This window comes from Stegostoma tigrinum, chromosome 44 (assembly GCF_030684315.1).
Source record: "Stegostoma tigrinum isolate sSteTig4 chromosome 44, sSteTig4.hap1, whole genome shotgun sequence".
NCBI classification, from domain to species: domain Eukaryota; kingdom Metazoa; phylum Chordata; class Chondrichthyes; order Orectolobiformes; family Stegostomatidae; genus Stegostoma; species Stegostoma tigrinum.
In genome coordinates this window covers 2,232,685-2,249,098 of record NC_081397.1, presented here as the reverse complement: position 1 = coordinate 2,249,098, position 16,414 = coordinate 2,232,685, and positions in this window count along the sequence as shown.

Sequence of the window (16,414 nt, the reverse complement as noted above, 5' to 3'; positions counted from 1 at the left end):
CAAGAGAATACTGAACAGCAAATGATACATCACAAAACCATGGAGCGTTCACTAAAATGTATCTACCTGTTAACATGAAATATTGGGTGATATTCTTTGAAAAGCTCAGCAGAGACACTGTTCCCAGAACCACTGCTGCAGTTTTCCTGGTGCAATATTTACTTTTCAGTGTCTGGGAAGAAATTGCCACATAGCGATCAAAGGTGAAAGTGACAGTGAACCAGACAGAGCAGTCAGTGGATGCATAAAGCAGGATTGCGTGAATGTTGCACGTGGGTACATAGTACAGGAAACGGAAATGCTCAGCGTGAACAATTGGAATGTGTCTCAATATCAGGTCGAAGACAATTACCAACAGATCTGCCACTGCCATGGCCAGGAGATAGCATGTCACACTCTTGGAGAGACCGCAGTTGTTCCGGGATAGGATGGCAATAGTCAGTAGGTTACCTGTCAGGAAGGGAAGGTATAAAAATATTTTTTTAAAAAAGTCAATGTGATCATTTTAATTCTGTACTAATTAAACTTGTTACATTTATATTAATATCTTCAATAGATTGGCGGTTGGGGTGGGCTCAATTTGCTCTGCTGCCTGCACAGATTTCCAATGCATTTTCAGGCCAATGGCGGTGGCAGAATGCCTCTCCCAGCTTCGGTCACCGTGAAGGTTCTGCCTTTCCCGCCCGTCTTTTTGACTGTGGGTTTTTGACCTTCATGATAAACAGAAATCAACAATTTCTCTACAAGGAAATAGACCTACGATCCTCTCGCACAATGATACCTTGTTTCCATGATCGATTGTGGTCATTTTATGGGGATGAGCAAGTATGTGACCCAAAAGACGCCAAATCAACTTGAAGGTCGGAGAGAGAATGTGATGGTGGTTACTTGTTTTCAGACTGGAGGCTTGTGACCATCAGTAAGTCACAAAAGGTGAAGGTGGGTGTGTTCATGTTTTTTTTGTCATTTATGTAAATGATTTGCATCGGAAATTGGGACAAATGGGTAATAAATTAGCAGATGAAATGAAACTTGTTCATGTAATGTACAGTGAATAACGCTGCCTAAGATTAAACGGGAGCTTGATCATCTGAGGCATTGGACTCACGAGTTGCAGAATGAGTTTCGTTCAAATCAATGTGAGGTGGTGCATTAAGATGCCGTTAAAAAGCAGCCACTGAAAGACCTTTTCACTGCACTCCTATGCTTCTCTGTGGCAATACATGACACTGAAGTCACTTGAGCATATTTGCCTAAAATTGTCTCCAATTCTGCCTCAATGTGATCTGCACTCAACCAATGTGCTTCAAAATAGACTTCTGGGGGGCATCCTCTCAGAGCGGGCATTCTCTCAAAATCACTCTGAATCTCAGATACTTAATGACATTTCCACACCGATCCTCTAAGTTATAAAGAGAATAAAGGATGTTATTGAACTCTTTCTTCTTCAACATTTATTTTACGTCTGGAAGCAGTTCAGTGAACGTTCTGTGAACTGATTTCCAAACATATACAATCTCTCCAAAGGAAGGAAATGATGCTTTTTAGAATAGTCTCGTGTAATAGCAAAAACGCTGCAAATATATAATAGCTATCCACTGGAATTGAGACTAACTGCTTGTACCGCTATCCTAGTATGTTATTCTTCACGGATACAACACAGATAACATGGATTGGAATAAGACCGGGGATTCGGATTACTGGATGGAGACCAGAATCTGTGACTGGAAGTTTAGAACATGCCCACTCTTCACAAAATACAATTTTCTAGAATTGTAGTGCAGTTTGATATGTAATAGATAACTAAAACCAAAGCACAAGGACTTACTTGGAACTCCAACGAGAGCAAGAACAGGATAGTAGCCAGCTTGAATAACGTGAAGTATGCAAGAGATCCACCATTGCCATTGTAGCGTTTCATAATATGTAGAAATAGTGTAGAGAGAACCGATCAAACTCCTGTTCATTGCATTAGCTGTCAAATCGATTAAAGGCGAATTCTGTTCTACCAACTCTATCCCTCTGCAGTCTGTAAATACGGGGGCTGTTGGTCTTGCCGACTCTGCTGAATGATAAACGAAAAACACTCCATAAATAATAGAGCAGAGAACCCCTCCCACCGTTGACACAGTTACCGTCCATGGAGAATGACATTAATCACAGTCTCCGAAAAACAAAAAAGCCATTTGCTAACCCCTTGTGATTTGAATTAAAAAGAATATTCACTTTGTCCGGATTGGATACAAGATATTTTCAGATGGAATAAATGTTCAAAATTGCAAATGTTCAGACAAAATATGAAAATCTTCACTGTGCGTACACATGATTCTGGAAAAGCCGTTATAAGTCTGGTTTCTGGTGCATGGTGAGCCCCAGGGTGTTGATAATATGGACATCAGTGACTGTAACACCATTGAATGTCAAGACGGGTACTTAGATGGTCTCTTATTGATGATTGTCATCTGTGTGGCATGAATGTTACGTGCCACTTGTCAACCTAAGCTCAGATATTCCCCAAACCTTGTTGCATTTGAACATCGATGGCTTTCATAGCTCTCATCCAGGTTGTACTTTGGATTACTCAAAAAATTCTAACTGTTGTAACTCTTTAATGGTTTATCGTCTATACACAGGAAATGCATCTCGAACCTGTTCTGTTCCTCCCCATACATAGATTTTCGGTCCTCACTTTTTATAATCGTCTTTAATCACGTGGACTTTAACTGATGTTCCGACCCGAAGATGATTTTCTTTATCATCATTTACTGTACTCAATACACCTTGAACTTATGAACTTATTTGAATTAATTGATTAGTTATAACACTGCTGTCTAGACCATTAATTTGAAACTGTGAACCGCAAATGTCTGCAGCATCTCCGATCATTCGTCTGAATTCTCTGTTTCATTCTTTCTCCCTGATTATGCGAGCCTCTTGATTGAACAACATCTTGATCAAGTCGTTATAAATGTAAGAAAAACGTCTGGACACCATGTTGGTAACTGAATACCTGAGAGATTCAAAATCACGTTTCCATGCAATATGATACCCGTGCTTCACATCACCATGCCACATTTAGGTCCTTCTTTTCCTACTTTATACACTGTCCCTTGGGATTTATTGGTTTTACCAAGACTGAATCCTCGTTTATCAGCAACATTGGAGTGACAATTAGCCGGAAACTCATGTGGGCTGTCATATAAACCGCATGGTTACAGTCGTGTACAGTTGACCCTACAGACTGTAGGCATTCGACAGGGTTTTCAGGATTTTCTGCAATAATTCGAAGTGATGTCTGAAACTCTGTGCAATTTTCAGGGAAATTGGACTTGATTTCAGTTTCGCAAGAAAAAGTAACCCATGAAATTTTGGCGGCAGGGAGCATGGCAGGGAGGCGTCTCCCAATGCCTCGGATCTGCCCACATCAACGTTTTATTTGTTGTAGGGTTAGACACCTCATTATATTTATAAGTACTGAGACGATAATTGGCCCTGCTGAAGGGCTGGTTGAATAGTTAGTCTCTATATTTCAGACGAGTCCGAGAGGGTTCTGTCTGTATTAATATTGCTAACCCCCGTCCGCCCCGCCCCCTCAGCATCCCTTCCACACCAAGTGACAGTGAGACTTCTGCTTACATTGTACACAAGTCTTCTACTTCTATTTCCACTGAACAATGGATTCCTGCTGTTCTCTCCTGTACTTCACTGTGTAAGACAGCAATGCAATTTCAATAATCAGCTTCATATTTTGTCTGAAGTTCGAAAGCAAAAATATTAAGGTGTTATCTGTTGTTGCTTGCAGATTATCAATTAAATTGATCTTCAGTCTAAATTCTGTTCTTCCAAAAAAATTACCCAATCGGCTTGTTGCCGGAAAATATTTTGTTCAAAAACTTGGATTGATTTGCTAAGCCAAAAACGTGTTCACTCGGGTGCGGTTACTTTAGCAGACAAACCAGTGATTGGTGCCAAAACTTAATTTTATTCTTCTCTATTCTCCCTCGAATTGGCCTCAGAAATAAGGAAATTGAGTGGGGTAGCGTCTTGTATTTCATTAAATTCTCGTTCCAGGCCCTCTCAATCTATGGAACAATAGAAAAGCACGTTGCACCGCTCTGGCACTCAAGGAGAAAAGCATTTTCATTGCGAAGCCTGAAGGTGATACACTCCCTTCGATAAGCTAGTTTCAAATTTTGCCGTTTGTACGTCTCACTTCTCATAGCAGCTGGTTTTCAAATCAGTTACTGGGTTAATGCCCGAATGTTCATTTGTGGTGTTGGATTCTCATTATTTATTTATTTATTACTCTGGGTTTGGAGGATCCTGATCTTTGTGACACGGGGAAACTTCATCCAAAGAGGGCAGAGGTGCACCCTATTTGGGATTATATTCATTCGCCACCCTGAACAGAATAGCTTTTCTGTTCATCCTGAACTAAAGGCCAATTGGAATTGCACCTGACCTCCCAGAATTTCTCTACGGGTCCCAAAGCGCAGAGAAATCTTCTCTGGCTTGAAATGGTGCCTTCAAGGTTGCAATCTCTTGCTACTCTTTGGATTGATCAGCATTTTGAAGTTATTGCTGAAGCTGTGTGTGATCTCCTCCGTCAAGTGCCGCCTGCGGATCTTTGTTATTTTTTTAAAAAGTTCCTGAGCCCGAGTTTCTGACCCGGAAACCTGCCTGTGTGTATTCTCTGCATTCCTCAAATTACTGAGAGGAGTGGGATGGAGACACTGAGGACAGCAGGGTGCAGTGACACACTGGTGATGTACACTGCTGTCAGAGCTGCATCCGTTCAGGCAACAGGGAAATTTCTGCCACCCTTGTGACTCGTGCCTTGTCGATAGTCGAATATTTTGTTGAGTGCGGAAATTGATTTACAGGCCGCAGTCTTCCTAGCTTTTGACCTACTATTGTAGCCACGACATTTATGTGACAATCCACATGAGTTTCTGGCCAGTTGTAACTCCAGTGTTGCCGATAAACGGGGATTCAGTCTTGGTAAAACCATTAAATGCCAAGGGACAGTGGATAGATTTTCTCTTACTGTAGATGGTACCTGCCTGGCATTTGTGTGGCATGAACATCATTTATCACTTGTCGGCCCAAACTCGGATATTGCCCAGGTCTTGTTACGTTTGACTAGGGACTGACTCAGTATCAGAGGAGTCAGAAATGGTGCTGAGCATTGAGGATTAATTCAGAGCAATTGGCATCGGTGTGCCAACAGAAAGTAGCTTCAACTTCAAGAATACCTCCGCAGATTTACATTGTGGTTGTACTTCAATCGCAGCAGGTTGACGTTGCTAGAAGCGAAGTATTTGTTTTCATAATTTTGTGGAGATCTACAGCACAGGAAGAAAACAAGCTCCTTTGTCAAAGGGCGTCTGCTGGAGTAAAGAACGTCTATGTTAATCCCTTTTTCCAGCACTTGGTCCATTGCCTTTAATGTCGTTTCAACTGAATTCCTGAATAACTCTTATTGCAGTTGTGATGTCGAACAGCTTTACAGGCAGTGACGTCCAGATTCACACCGCCATCTAAGGTGTACACAGACTTCCTTTTTACCCAACTCCTCTGAGTCTCTGCTGTTAACCATCACTCCGTGTCCCCTTTGTAATTTATCCCTGCAGCAAGTGAAAAGTTCCTTCCTGTCTCCCTTAGCTCTGGCCACAATAATTTTACACATCACTATCACACCCTTTACAACGTCCCGACTCTAATGAAAACAGCCCCGGTCTATCCAACCTTTCCTTAAATCTGAAACTCGACAGCCCAGGCGACATTTTGCTCATCTCTTTTGCACCCTTGTCACATTTCCCACGTTTGTCCTCTGATACACTGAGTGTCTGTTCCTAGTTGTCCTTCCGAAGAAGACGGCAAGTTGACTTCTGGAAGTACCACAGCCTGTGCGTTGCAGGTAGACCCACAATAACATCAGGGGCAATTCCAGGATTTCAATCCAATGGCAATTACGAAAATGTGACATATTTCCAAGTAAGGATGGTGAGTTTTTTGGTGACGGTGCAGGTAATGGTGTTTCTATGTATTCGTTGAAACAGCTTTTTGATCTGGAAGTGGTCGTGAGCCTGGAAGTTTATTTCTAAGGAACTTTGACGAATTTCTGCAATCACACTGCATCCATGGAGCAGCAGTGATGGAGAGGAGAATCGATATTTGTATAATAACTAAGGAAGTAATTTAAAATATGATGTGACAAGCCCATTTTTTGATCTGCATGTGGAAAATCATTGTCATACATTAGGATATCACATGCAGTGGATGAGAAAGTGGATTGAGAGCTGGTTTGGATATTCACTAAATTTATATCTCCGCGTTTGATAAAGGTCAGACGTTTATTTCACACAAATAATCCAAAGGACTCTTGACGGATGTAAGGAATAAAATTGAAATCATTGTTTCAGTTTGTCTATGATATCTCTTCATATATAGCCGAATTAAAGGCAGACTGTCGCCATTTGCGCATAAGAGTTGGCGTCCCTGAGTGAGCTTCGGCAAGAAATGACCTGAAGCTACTCCGAATCTGAACCTATCAGCCTTGCATAGTCCAAAATCTTTCTTGAGCCTGAAGAAAGGGAAGCTGGTAGGCGTGATGATGAAAATTTAGTTGGGTGAATGAGGATAAAGGCGATCCCAGCAGCATTTGTGTTTTTCTTTTCAGATTTATTCAGAACACTTCCGTTTTTATTTGTGGAATTTGAAATTTAAACTGTATTTTGAAATCATTGTCGATTGTCAACGTGAGAGGCAGAACTTTTGAGAAATATTGAATGTGAACATGTAAATGTGGACAGCGTACTGTGAAGCCTGTGATGTTATGAGTCCTGGCGCACTGAATCATTGTCGACAGTTAATTAGGAAGTCCTTGGGGAAGATTACATCGTAGCCCATGAAGCATGAACGAAAACAGAGACATGTCGACCTGAGTGAGTTGAACTCAGAAAATTAGGAGTGGCAATCATAAAATGCCAGGCGAGAGGGAATTTCAAAGCCCACGAAATTTCCAGTCATGAGAGAGCAGTTTTCCATTCGTGAAACACAGAATTAAAGGGGAAGCGTGAGGTACTACAAATGGGGAATGAGAGTAACATAGCTTACTTTCCATGTTGTCAAAGTCAATTTGAGGTAATCTGAGAAAGCTCAGGGTCAGAAATTAAAACTCGGGAATTTGAAAAGAAAAGAAATATCTGTAAGAGGCAGTTAATGCAATGTCACACACACAGCTTCAGCAATAATTGTAAAACGCTGATCAGTCTGAATACCAGCGAGAGATGACATCCTTGAAGTCACAACTTTCAAGTCAGACAAGATGTTACTGCGCTTTGGGACACGTAGAGAAATTCTCGGAAGAAAGAAACAATTCAGCTGTTTCAGGATGTTCAGGGTGGGGAATGAATATTATCCCAAACCGGGCGCACCTCCGCCGTATTTGAATCGAGATTCTGCGTCCACGTTTGTCAGCCTCCTAGAAAACCCAACTTAATAAACAAAACAAAAGGAAGTCCAGCAGCATACATAAGGGCAATAGACCAGGAAATGGGGTGTAAAGCAGTTGTTTTGATAAGTGAGATGAACATGAGGCACAGTTTGAAACTCTAAACTCAGCAATGAAAAGGCGTACCCCCTGGAGTGCCAGAGCATTGTAAAGTGCTTTTCTGATATTCCTTGGGCTAAGAGGGTCTGGAAGGGGAATTTAGCGAAATCCAGACCGCGATACCAATCAATTTCCTTCTCCCTGTGGCTAACCCGACAGAGAGAATGAACAGGAATAAAACTAACAAAAACGAAGTTGCTGAAAGAGCTCAGCAGGTCTGGCAGCATCTGTGAAGGAAGAAAAAAGAGTTCACGTTTCGGGTCCTCAGAACTGATAGTGGCCGGGAAAACGTCAGTTTATGTGTATAAAATAGTGAGGTGGGTGAGGTCCGGAATAAACAATAGGATAGAGCCTAAAGAGAGAGAAAAACAGTTGGACACTCAAAGGAGCTGTCAACGATCAGAGATAATAGGAACTGCAGATGCTGGAGAATCCGAGATCAAAAAAAAAATGTGAGGCTAGGTGAACACAGCAGGCCAAGCAACATCTTAGGAGCACGAAAGCTGACGTTTCGGGCCTAGGCCCTTCATCAGAAATGAGTATTTTTCTGATGAACAGTCTCGGCTCGAAACGTCAGCTTTCCTGCTCGTAAGAAGCTGTTTGGCCTGCTGTGTTCATCCAGCTCCACACTTTGTTTTCTCTGCTACCAGTCAGGCTGGGAGGGTGAGTAGCTGTTAATGGGGACTGTTAGCGACTGACAACAGCGGGTGTGTAAAGACATGCGATGTGCTAACTAATAATACTAAGTTTTGACCCCAATCATTGGTCCATCTGCTCAACTGAGAGTGTCTGGGTGAACGCGTTTTCGGATTAATAAATGAGTCGAAGTTTTCGAATAGGATATTGCTCGACAACACGTACAATGAGTACAATTTTTGTGAGAATAAAATTTAAGACATGTATAAATGATAATCTGCAAATAACAGCCGATACTAAATTAATCCTTTTACTTTCGAACTTCAGATCAACGTGAAGCTGATTATTGAAACTGTGTTGCTGGCTGACACACGTGTGAAGTGAAAGAGTGAACAGTGGGGATATTCAGTGGAAATAGATAGCTTGTGTACAATGTAGCCAGAAGCCAGCAGCGGCTCTGTGGGGCTCACCATATCAATACCGACGCGCCCCGCTTTGACATATGAGAAAAGCCTAAGTCCTTAACCAGTCTGTCAGCAAGGCCAACTACTGTCAGTGTACTGGTAAATATGAAGAGGTGTCCAATTCTAAAACTAATCAAACGTTGATAATAAAGTGTGAAGCTGAATGAACACAGCAGGCCAAGCAGCAGCTCAGGGGCATAAAAGCTGACGTTTCGGGCTGAGACACTTCATCAGAGCTAATCAAACATTGCTCGGTGCAGATCCGAGACATTCGGAGACGCCTCCCAGATCATCCACACCCCGCCCTCACACATTCATGGTTTATATGTACTTGCAAAACTGATTTCAAGTTCAAATTCGCTGACATTTGCACAAATAACACTCATATTCATATGGGAAGAGCCTGAAAAAAAGAAGTTGAGCGTCCTGCCAGAAAAGAAGGGCCCAAAGGAGGGATGGTTATGTGATTCACGGGTAATGTATTGTCTGGAAAGTTCATCATGAATGGGTACCAGTGGCTTTGAATCTCTCAGGTATTCAGTGACCAACATGGTGTCCAGAACGTTGAACTAACATTTATAACGAATTGATCAAGATGTTCAATGAAAGGTGCGCAGAATCAGAGAGTAAGAAACAGAGAATGCAGAAGATTGATCGGAGATGCTGCAGATACTTGTGGTTCACAATCTCTCCAGTTAATGGTCCAGACAGCAGTGCCAAAAGTGACTGACAAACAAAATCCGCTCCTCAGATTAATGGTATATTAGGAAAAATAGATGATGAACTGTCCTTGGGCCTCTACTGTTTGTAATTTTTATTAATGACTTGGACGAGGGAATTGAAGGATGGGTCAGCAAGTTTGCAGACGACACAAAGGTCGGAGGTGTCGTTGACAGTGTAGAGGGCTGTTGTAGGCTGCAGCGGGACATTGACAGGATGCAGAGATGGGCTGAGAGGTGGCAGATGGAGTTCAACCTGGATAAATGTGAGGTGATGCATTTTGGAAGGTCGAATTTGAAAGCTGAGTACAGGATTAAGGATAGGATTCTTGGCAGCGTGGAGGAACAGAGGGATCTTGGTGTGCAGATACATAGATCCCTTAAAATGGCCACCCAAGTGGACAGGGTTGTTAAGAAAGCATATGGTGTTCTGGCTTTCATTAACAGGGGGATTGAGTTTCAGAGTCGTGAGATCTTGTTGCAGCTCTATAAAACTTTGGTTAGACCACACTTGGAATACTGCGTCCAGTTCTGGGTGCCCTATTCTAGGAAAGACGTGGATGCTTTGGAGAGGGTTCAGAGGAGGTTTACCAGGATGCTGCCTGGACTGGAGGGCTTATCTTATGAAGAGAGGTTGACTGAGCTCGGTCTCTTTTCATAGGAGAAAACGAGGAGGAGAGGGGACCTAATTGAGGTATACAAGATAATGAGAGGCATAGATAGAGTTGCTTGCCAGAGACGATTTCCCATGGCAGAAATGGCTAGCACGAGGGGTCATAGTTTTAAGCTGGTTGGTGGAAAGTATAGAGGGGATGTCAGAGGCAGGTTCTTTGCGCAGAGAGTTGTGAGAGCATGGAACTTAAGGAGTTACTTGCAAAAAGCTGTGACTTCAAAGAGAAAATCGTCCGCCGAATATGGCCTGAGGTGATAGTGGCAGCCCTTTCAGATCCAGGCAGCAATCTTGAAATTCTGGCAAACTGGAATCAATGGATGTCAGGCTGCAAACTCACCACTGGTTGGAGCCTCATCTGATAAATAGGAAGATGGTCATGATTGTTGCAAATTGGTCGTCTCATCTCCAGGCCTTTTCTGCAGGAGTTCGTCAGGGTTCGTCAGAGGATCCTGGAGATCCTCCATCATGGCATTGTGTTCAACACACATCAGGTGGACAGCAGCCATTGAAGAAGACAGCTCACCACGACATTCACAAGGGCAATGAGGGATGGGTAATAAATGCTGGGCAGCCAGAAACGCACACATCCTACAAATGCGTTTAACATATGTTCAAAAGCAGGGGCTTCACTTCTAAAGAGCACTTCACTCAATCACTAAAACACATACTACTGTGAGCTAACCTAGTTTGTTCTCCACTACATCACCAATACTGGTGTCATTTGTAAACTTCCTAACCATATCACCGATATTTACATCCTCATTATTTATATCAATGACAAAATCATTGGAGCCAGCCATGATCTTTATAGTAAGCAGCTGGTCACATGCCTCCAGTTTGAAAAGCAACCCTCCATCACCACCCCATATCTCCTATCTTCCAGTTAATATTGTCCCAAAGCCGAGCTCTCCCCGTCCTTGTTAACCAGTCTGCAATGTGGCCAAGAATGGTACGGTTGAACCAGTTGCTGGAAAATTTGGTGACCAAGTTGTTGGCCACATGATGAGATAATTCTTATTAACCAAAGAAATAAAGATTAATTGTTTTTGATCTGTGCCTAAACATTCAATTGATGTTTCTTCCAGAAAGTCTTCCATTGATTTTCCCAAGCCTATTAATTATCATACTGGTTCACCATAAGTTTTGGGAAAGTTCATTTTATATCTCACACAAGAATAAAAAAGTTGTTGTTCAACCTTTTCTGGAAATTCAACAGTTGAAATAAATAACTGATTATAAACGGAATGTCACAGCATAGACTATCTTTCCTGAACTTTGGAAGATTGAAGATGGACTTGGTGATGATAATTATGTTTCTCTTGTTTTATTGATCAGCGTGCATTCTTTGGAAATGGTGCTTTGAGAGAAACGTATGGAACATCAATGGGAGACCTTTGGTTTGATCCACGAATTGCGGCAAGGTGCAGAGATGGCTGTTTATGAGCTGAAATTGATGCGTAAATAACAATCTGGTGTGAATATCATTTTGCAGGAGACAATTTTGTTAGGTTGTTCAGCAGGTCCTGTTGTGGTGCGACTGACGTTCAGTCTGATCCAGATGAGAATCGTTTTGTCCTCTCCGTTTCAGCACGTGTGCGCTTTGGACTTTTGTGCAAGACATACATGCTTCAAGATGCAAAACGTGTTTTTAAACGGGTAATTCAAGATTTTCCTGAGAATGGTCAAATAGGAATAAATGCAGGAGATCGTCTGATAGAGTGATTATTACGTTTTGTCAAAATGTTCGGATTCATCCGTGGTTCTTGTGCCACGTATTGGATTGTTAATCACAGAAGTGCTTCAATAATTTAATCATCTTCGCAATTCGACTTGTTAATGGGAAACAGGGATAATTAACCATCTAATTATTCAGGTGATGTTTTAAATAATTGAGAGAATGCCATGTTAGTTATCCATTAATAGTTAGTTTGATTGTAGTGAAATGCTTCAAATTAGATTAATTAGTCACGATTTGTGATCCATTTCAATGGAGCTTCAGTATCACGAGCAATGACTGTGATAAATGACCAGCAGCAGAAACGACTCCGAGATTAGTTAAGAGCCACCAGAACTTTTGCTGTGAATTTTGGTGAAGATAGTTTAAACTCTGACCTCACTTAAAACTTCAGCCAGGACCTGGTGTGATCTGCGGTGTCATGGTGTCTCCAGACAGAAAGGCACGATACTAACTTGGAACATGAAACACGGCATGTCACTGTTACCATTCCGTGTAAATATATGGAGATGTTTAACATTGAACATCATGGACTGGAATCAGACAATGTGCTCATATTTTAATCTATTCATTAACTGAGTGCCGCAGAGATTCCTGGAAATGAAGTATATTTTCAGATAAGTTAATAGAACAAAGGGCTGTTCAGAGGAGAAGACTTCCAGGCCACATTAAGCATCAGAGAGTCATTCAGTGCGGAAATAGGTCCTTCAGTCCAACTCGTCTATGCATATTATATTCCAAAACTAAACACGTCCCATTGACTTGTGTGTGGCCAATGCTCCTCTTTCTGACATTCATCTTTTTGACCAAATGTCTTTTGCACATCATAACAAATTACTGCAGATGCTGGTATCTGTACTGAAAACAATAAATGCTGGGAATCAAAGCGAGTCAGACAGTATCCCTGGAAGAAGAGCAAACTAACATTTCGGTTTTAGATAACTCTTCATTCGAGCTGAAGCATGAAGGGGACCACTTTTACGCTATAGCTGTAGGTGTGGGAGTGTGGGCATTTGGGGAGGATGGTGGCAAAAAGTTGTTGATGGTTTCGATCAAGTGATTAGATCAATTGTGTTTCTCCTGCCAGACTTGAAAGGACAGTAACTGGGACAAGGGGAAGGGAGGAGATGACAACAGCTAAAAAGAAAGGGAAGAAATGACTCACAATTTAAAGATGTTGAACTCAGTATTAAGCCCAGAAGGCTGTAAAGTGCTTCATCTGAATATGAGATGTTGTTCCTCCAGTTTGTTTTGTGATTCACAAGAACACTGCAGCATGCAGAGAATGCATCTGTCCACAAAATGTACAAACCAGACTCCCTTGGTAGGCCCATCGTATCAGATTGTTCCTGCTGACTGAGCCTATTTCCTCAGAAATTGACTCCAATCCTCCATCCAGTTGTCCAGACCCTGCCCACCTACATCCACGATTCATCTGATGCCCTCTACCAAATTGATAATTTCCACTTGCCTGGCCCTAATTACCACCTGTTCACTATGGTGTCCAGTGCTTCTACTCTTTCATTCCCCACCAGGATGTTCTGAGATCTCTTGGCTTTTTCCTCGGCAATAGTTCTGCACACTCTTCACCCACCACTATTGTCCAACACCTGTCTGAACTTGTTCTATGACAAAACAATTTCTACTTGAATTCATTTCACTTCTGCCAAATCAAAGGGGTGGCTATGGACACGTACCAGTGTCCCAGTTATGGCTGCTGTTGACATGGGATGTGGAATGATCCTTATTTCAGTCCTACAATGATTTACTCCCACAACTTTCTTTTTAGTGCATCAATGACTGCTTCATGTTGCTTCATGCTCCTGCCAGGACCCCAAACTTCATTCAGTTTGTCTCTAATTTCCACCCCTATGCAACTTTCAATTCGTCCATTTCGGCATTACCTTGTCATTCCTTGTCCTCTCTGTCTCTATTTCGGTAATAAACTGTCTACTGCCAACCACTGGCTCCTTTACTTATCTTCGTTACAGCTCGTCACATCCCATGTAGTGCAAGGGCCCCATCCCATTCTCCCAGTTCCTTTGCCTGCACCACAGAAGATGACAGCTTCCAGAACGGCATTGTAATTTGATGTCTGATCTCATGACATCATGTAGCTTGTTAAACGTATGGTGTTTATAATGTGGGAAAGAATTAGATTATTTTCCAAGGAATTAAACATTTGAGTTGAGCCTCCTTACCAGTGTCGTTAGACTTAATGGATCAAAGAATTCCTGCAATGCCGAATGTGGGCAACTGAGTCTTCAATAACCCTTCAAAAAGCATTTCATCTCACCCCCTTCACATCGCAGTTACCATGACTGATGCTTAGCCTGCGCATTCCTGGACACTTCAGGGCAATTTAGCGTGGTCAATCCACCAAACCTCTGCATTTGGATTGTGGAAGGGAACTGGGCCACCTGCCGAAAATCCAAACAAACAGGGGCAGAATGTGAAATGTCCACACAGACAGTGGCCCAAGTATAGAATCGAACAATTTTGACACCGCACACCTGATCTTGTTGCAGAGTATTTCTCTCAGTTTTAACGTACAAAGTGATACTTAACACAAGTTTTCCAGCATCATTTGTATGCTGCATAAAGATTTACATATTTTGACTAAGCATCAGCAATTTTAAACATTTCGTTCATCTGCAGTTATCTTGTATCCGATCTGGACAAAGTGAATGTTCTTTTTGATTCAAATCACAAAAGCTTTAGTTTTAAAGGGGTTAACATATCTGTGCTTGTTTTGTGGCTGCGATTAATGTCATTCTCCATGGACCTTAACTGTGTCAGTGATAGGAGGGTGGGAGGGGTTCTCTGCTCTGTTATTCATGGAGTTTTTTTTTTATTTCTCATTCGGCAGACTCGGCAGGATTAAGAATCCTCACATTTGCAGACTGCCGAGGGTAGCGATGGCAGAACAGAATGCGAATGCAATCGATTTGAATGTCAATACAATGAACAGGGGTTTCAGTGATTCTCTCTACGCCATTTCTACATATTATGAAACCCTCCAGTGGCAATGGTGGATCTATTGCACACTTCACGTTGTTCAATCTGGCTACTATTCTGCTCTTGCTCTCATTGGTATTCCAAATAAGCTCTTGTACTTAGATTTTAGTTAGCTGTGACATAACAAACTGCACTATAATTCTTGAAAATTGTGTTTTGTGAAGAGTGAACATGTTCTGAAGTTTCAATTACAGATTCCGGTCTCAATCCAGTTATCTTCGGCCTTTCGCCAATCCATGTTATGGTGTGTTTTATATGCTAATAATAACGTATTAGAATAAAGGTACAATCAACTTGTTTGAAGCCCAGTGGATAGCTGGTATTTATTTTCAGTATTTTCGATATTACACAAAAATGCCATTCACGATTCCCAATTCCTTTGCCTCTGCTGTATCTGATCCCAGGATGAGATATTCCACTCCCATACATCTCAGATGTTCTCATTTTTCAAGGACTGCAACTTCCCCCCCAACTCCCCCCACCACAGTGGTGGCTAATTCTCTCGCCATGTCTCCCGCATTTCCGCAACTCATCCCTCACACCCCATCTCTGCAATAGCCACCAAAAGAGAATGTCCCTCATCCTCACATACCATCCCAGCAACATCGGGATCCAATGCATCATCCTCCGACACTTCCACCATTTATAATCCAACCCCACCGCCAAAGACATTGTTCCCCCCGCACCCTTGTCTGCTTTCCGGAGGGACCACTCTCTTTGTGGCTCCCTTGTCCATTCCCCAGTCCCCTCCAACCCCACCACACCTGACACTTTCCCCTGTAACCACAAGAAGTGCAACATTTGCCCCATACCTCATCCCTCACCCCCATTCCAGGCCCGAAGAAGACTTTGCACATCAAGCAGATGTTCACCTGCACATCTGCCAATGTGGTATACTGCATTATCTGTACCCAGTGTGGCTACCTCTACATAGGGGAAACCAAGTGGAGGCTTGGGGACCGCTTTGCAGAACACCTACGCACAGTTTGCAATAAACAACTGCACCTCCTGATTGCAAACCATTTCAACTCCCCCTCCCATTCCTCAGACGACATGTCCATCCTGGGCCTCCTGCAGTGCCACAAGGATGCCACCTGAAGGTTGCAGGAACAGCAACTCAGATCCCACTTGGGAACCCTGCAGCCCAATGCATCAATGTGGATTTCCATAAGACCATAAGAAAACGGAGTGGAAGTAATGCCATTCGGCCCATCATTCCACTCCGTCATTTAATCATGGCTGATGAGAATTTCAACTCCACTTCGTTCACTCTCCCCATAGCTCTTAATTCCTTGTGAGATCAAGAATTTATCAATCTCTGCATTGAAGACATTTAACATCCTGGCGTCCACTGCGCTCCGTGGCAATGAATTCCAAGGGCTCACCACTCTCTGGTTAAAGAAATATATCTCCTCATTTCCGTTTTAAATTTACCCCCTCGAATTCTAAGGCTGTTTCCATGGGTCCTAGTCTCCCCACCGAATGGAAACAACTTTCCAGCGTCCACCCTTTCTAAGTCATGCATTATCTTGTAAGTTTCTATTAGATTTCCCC